Source organism: Mus caroli, unplaced genomic scaffold (genome assembly GCF_978045245.1).
Source record: "Mus caroli unplaced genomic scaffold, Mus_caroli_1 scaffold_10, whole genome shotgun sequence".
In the NCBI taxonomy this organism is placed as follows: Eukaryota; Metazoa; Chordata; class Mammalia; order Rodentia; family Muridae; genus Mus; species Mus caroli.
The window spans coordinates 17,515,168-17,520,793 of record NW_028227265.1 but is presented as its reverse complement, the minus strand read 5'-3'; positions in this window follow the sequence as shown (position 1 = coordinate 17,520,793).

The following is a 5,626-nucleotide window of genomic DNA, read 5'->3' as shown; positions in this document are numbered from 1 at the left end:
CTGCGCGTCTCTTCAAGAAAGCAACTGTAACGATATTTCCACTCACCAAAGTCTGTGTTAATTGTACAAAATCAGATGTGCATAGATGTTGACACCATCCCATAGGTCATCTATTAACTCACAACATAAGGATGGTTGATACAGCTTAGTTGGTAGAGGGCTAGCCTACTATGCACTTCATTTTTTTTTTTAATGGGTTTTTTTTTCGAGACAGGGTTTCTCTGTATAGCTCTGGCTGTCCTGGAACTCACTTTGTATACCAGGCTGGTCTCCAACTCAGAAATCCGCCTGCCTCTGCCTCCCGAGTGCTGGGATTAAAGGCATGTGCCACCATGCCCGGCTTCCAGCACTTCATTAAACCAGGCACCTTGGCCCACATCGGTAACACTAACAACTCTTCCGGTGAAGACAGGAAGATCAGAAGTCCAAGGTCATCTTTAGCTACATTGTGAGTTTGAGATCAGCCGGAGATACTGGAGACTTTGTTTCAATGCAAAAACTCCAATGTGGTTCATACTGAAGTCGGGCCATTCCTATAACAAGGCCACAGTCCTAGAACCAGGTACTTTTGCCTTCAAGGTTAATGCTTTCACTATGCCCCATAGCAGGAAAGATAGAAAATAGGAAACAAATCCCCTGGTCATTTAAAGGTTAGAACAAAAACAACAACAACAACAAAAAAGGCCGGGTGTGGTGGTGCATGCTTTTAATCCCGGCACTCGGGCGGCAGAGGCAGGCGGATTTCTGAGTTGGAGGCCAGCCTGGTCTACAGAGTGAGTTCCAGAACAGCCAGGGCTATACAGAGAAACCCTGTCTCGAGAAAAAAAAGGTTAGAGGGTACTTTGCTAAATGGCTCCTTCTGTTGTACTTTGTTAGGTATAAACACTGATACTGTCTTCCCCAAAGTTAGCATTAGCTGATCACTTAGGTGAATACTAACACCAATATCTTAACATGGAAGACAGATTTTTACCTGTTTGGAAGTAGGGTCTTACTATGTAGCCTGTGCTGGCCCTCAATTCTCCTTTCTCCAGGTCCTCTGCAAGAACAATCAGTGCTCTTAACCATTGGGTCATCTCTCCAGCTCCCACCATCTATCTTAATTCTGGAAAGGCTGTCCTCTGACCTCTACATGCCTGTCATGGTGCTCATCTGCATCTATACACAAATAATAAATAAATAAATAAATAAATTAATTAAATAAATAAATAAATGTAGTGTAACATGTAAGTAAGCTGGAGAGGCCGGTTTTCCAGAGGACCAAGGTTTGACTTTCAGCACCCACACGGCGACTCACAGCCAACTGTAACTCCAGTCCTAGGGGATCCAACAGCCTCTGTGGGCACTGCAGACACATGGTCCATAGACACACACATGCAGGCAAAACACCCAAACACATAAAGTTAAAATAAAGGTGTTGGCACACAGCTTTGATCCCAGTGTTTAGGAGACAGAGGCAGTCAGATCTCTGAGTTCCAGGCCAGCCTGGTCTACAGAGTGACTGACTTCCAGGACAGCCAAGGCTACAAAGAAAGACCTTGTCTCAAAAAAAAAAAAAAAAAAAAAAAAAACCAAATAATAAGCCCGGTGTGGTGGCACACGCCTTTAATCCCAGCACTTGGAAGGCAGAGGCAGGCGGATTTCTGAGTTCGAGGCCAGCCTGGTCTACAGAGTGAGTTCCAGGACAGCCAGGGCTATACAGAGAAACCCTGTCTGGAAAAAAAAAAAAAAATCTTAAAAAAAAAAAGGAAAAAACAAACAAACAAACAAAAAACCAAAAACAAATAATAATAATAGGAAATATAAATGTATCTTTAAATTAAAAAAACTGTGCTAAAATAACCGTTTTGGAATGGCTGGATGTAATGTAGAATCCTTGGAGTGGTTGTTCTGTGAGTAAGAGAATATTTGCCTCCAAAGATTTAAAAGAAGAAAACATACACTGTCGCTAAGTCACCAGTGAGACAGGGAGGTGACTGTTAGGAATTTAGAAGTATAAAATGGTTTGGCCTTATCTGGGCGTGGTGGTATATACCTTTATTCCCAGAACTGGGGAGGCAGAAGCAGAGACAGAGGCAGGTGGATTTCTGTGAGTCCCAGACCAGCCCAATCTACATTGTGTTCTCCTGTCCCTGAAGTTTGCCTCAAAAGATGATAAAGTCATTTCCTTCCAACTACGTATTTCAGATGGGAGTAGGGGCTCATACCTGAAATCCTAGTGTTTAGACGGCTGAGGCAGGAGGATCAGGTGTTTAAGGCCAAGCTTGGCTACAAAGCAAGCCTGAGGCCAGCCTGGGCTACATGGAACTAGCTCAACCATCCAAGCCAGGCTGGTTCAGTAGGAAAGAACACTCACAGCATAAACAGGAGCTCAGGAAAAAGCCAGATCAGGATGTGTGTGCCTCTAATTTCAGGATGGCTGGGGTTTTTGGTGGCTGCTAGCCTAGCTCCAGATTCAAAAAGAAACCCCGTCTCATAGGAATAAATGACGTGTGGTAGGGAAAGACCCCTGATATCCTACTGTGACCATCACATGCACACACATGGACACACGCATCCACATACATGAATGCATAAACCACATGCATAGGAATTCAAGTCCAGTCTTGGCTACATTGTCCTAGGATCCACGAGGCCTTGGTCATAAACAAAATTAAAGAAAACATCCAAACCAGCATCACCACCAACAGTAAAAACAAACAAACAAACAAACAAAAAACAAACAAAACGGAATGGAACCCTTAGTTCTTTTTCTATCCATCACAGGAGCTCCTCCTTGGAGTCTTGGATCAGGTTAGCACTCCTACCTCGAGGCTGGCCAACTTTTCTTTTGCCTAGTCACTTTCTAGTTCTTTCCTTGAGCCTCATCAGGGAAGCCTGTATTTTCTCTCCTTGGCTTTGTGCTGGCCCCTGGCTGCCTTACACTATCAATGTCTGCCTCTGTCTCCATCATCCTAAGTCCATCCTGCCTGACTGATTGGCCTGCCCTGATGGTTGATCGACCTCCTACTGCTCCACTCACCTCCTCCGTTTGCTGCCCCCATGTAGAAGGCATCCAGTGCCTTAGAATATTTTAGAAAGCTAAATGCAATGGCCAACACATGAATGCTTTAATGAAGGATGAACTAAAAGAAAAAAGGTACCATCTGAACAAATAAGACAGAAAGACATTGCTCCTCATAATTGTCGTGGGACGTGCCCGTCTACTGGGTGATGAACAGTAGGTCCCCCCGGAAGTGTACTTACCTCTTACATGCTTTTAAGGGATACACACACACACACACACACACACACACAGAGGTCTTGGACTAGGATAGTGTAATCAAACCAGCTCAGACAGTCACCAGTTTCTCCAGGGCAGGAATGAGGATAAAAAAAAAAAAAAAAAGACAATTAGCTGTAGCAAATACATTGTAGCATGACCCCAGCCAGTTCAGAGGCTGAGATGCCTTTATTTTTTTCCAATCTGCTTTTTTACCATTTTAATTACATGCAAGTAATAAGGTCAGTTCTAGGTTAAGGACAAACAAGACAATAAACACAAATAGTCAGGGAATGAGCAAGGCAATAAACAATGTCCCAAGATCAATGTTTCTAAGGGCTAATCAGGGTGACCAAGATAGCAAAGCCTACTTCCCTGTCCTAACCCAAAATCATATTCATGCCTGAGGCCTACTTCTTTTTTTTTTTTTCTTGGTTTTTTGAGATAGGGTTTCTCTGTATAGCCCTGGCTGTCCTGGAACTCACTCTGTAGATCAGGCTGGCCTCGAACTCAGAAATCTGCAGGCCTCTGCCTCCCAAGTGCTGGGATTAAAGGCGTGCGCCACCATGCCCAGCTAGGCCTACTTCTTTGTTCTAGCCCCAAATCAGATTCAGGCTCCCTTTAGCACACTTCCTTGTCCTGGTCCAATGTCAAAGTGCCCCCCGCCCACCAGTGTGTGCCAAGTGACCCCAAAAGCTCTCCACAATAATGACCAGCTTTGAAAAGTGGAGGTTTTAAGTTTAATTTCTCCCTCACTCCCTTTCTGCAGTTGGAGATTCAAACTAGGGGTTTTGTGTATAATAGGAAAGTACTCTACAACTGAGCTAAACTTCAGCCTCTTAAGCCTGGTTTTTGTTTTTGTTTTTAAGGCAAGATTTGTTTGTGTAGTCCTGGCTGTCCTGGAACTCATTTCTTAGACCAGGCTGTCCTGGAACTCAGAGAGATAGGATCTGCCTACCTCTGTCTCCTGAGAGCTGGGGTTAAAGGTGAGCCCTATCACTGCCCGGTTCACCTCTTTTTCTTTCATTACAAGGGTCCTAGGGACAAAACTCAAGGGTCCTCAGTCTTGGCAGCAGATATTATTATCTGAGTCATCTCACCAGCCTCTGAGAAATAGATTTGAAACAGGATGGTTCTCAACCCAATGGGTACCAGAGGATGACCTTCAATTTCCAATTCTCCTGCCTCCACATCCCGTGTATTGATTGACTTTGCAGGTGACCAGGGCATAGAGGTACACACTTTTAACCCTAGACAGAGGCAGGTGATTTCTGAGTCCAAGGCCAGCCTGGTCTTACACACTTTTAACCCTAGACAGAGGCAGGTGATTTCTGAGTCCAAGGCCAGCCTGGTCTACAAAGGGAGTTCCAGGACTGCCAGGACTATACAGAGAAACCCTGTCTCGAAAAACAAAACAAAACAAACAAACAAAGGAGAGTTCAGGTATAAACCACCAGGCTGCTTCTATGTGTTTCTAGGGCTTGAACCCAAGGCTTCAGGCATGATGTCCTCTACTGGCTAAGCTAAGTCTCCAGCTAGTGATTTCTTTCCTGTCTCTCTCTTTCTTACATTGGGGATTAAATTCAGGCCTGGGTGTGCTCCATCTCTGAACTACACTCCCAGGTTAACCAGATCATTTAAAAAAATGTCTGAGCTGGGGCGTGGTGGCGTATGCCTTTAATCCCAGCACTTGGGAGGCAGAGGCAGGTGGATTTCCGAGTTCAAGGCCAGCCTGGTCTACAAAGGGAGTTCCAGGACTGCCAGGGCTATACAAAGAAACCCTGTCTCAGAAACAAAACAAAACAAACAAAACAAAACAAAACAAAATGTCTGAATGAGGGAGGCAAAGGCCTTTAGTTCTGGGCACTCAGGAGGCAGAGGCAGGCAGATCTCTGAGTTCTAGGTCACCTTGCCCTGCAGAGTGATTTCCTGGACAGCCAGGACTAAATAGAGAAGTCCTATCTTGAAAAAAAATGTTTAAATGCATTACAGATCTTAAAAGCTCTTGTTACCTGATGGTAAAAGTCACAGTTGTCAGCATGCAATTCAAAACACCAGTTTGTTCCAGATCTTTCTGACCTGTATCTCGACCCACTCCTCCTCATTTATTTAGCCACATGGGGTCCTCTGTGTTCCTGGTGGTTGACAATTCCTGTAGTAACCGTCCACCCCAGCAGTGTTCTAAGTTCTCGTCACCCACTGTCTTACTTTTCTAAATGTCACCTGTCATCACCTGACATTCAGTTTCTGGTCTTTTACCAAGGAACGAAAGCTCTGCTACAGCATGGGTGTTGTCTGTTATGCTCCATGGATTTCTCCCAGTCTCCAGAGTGGCACTGTGTTACATCTGCAACATAACACTCA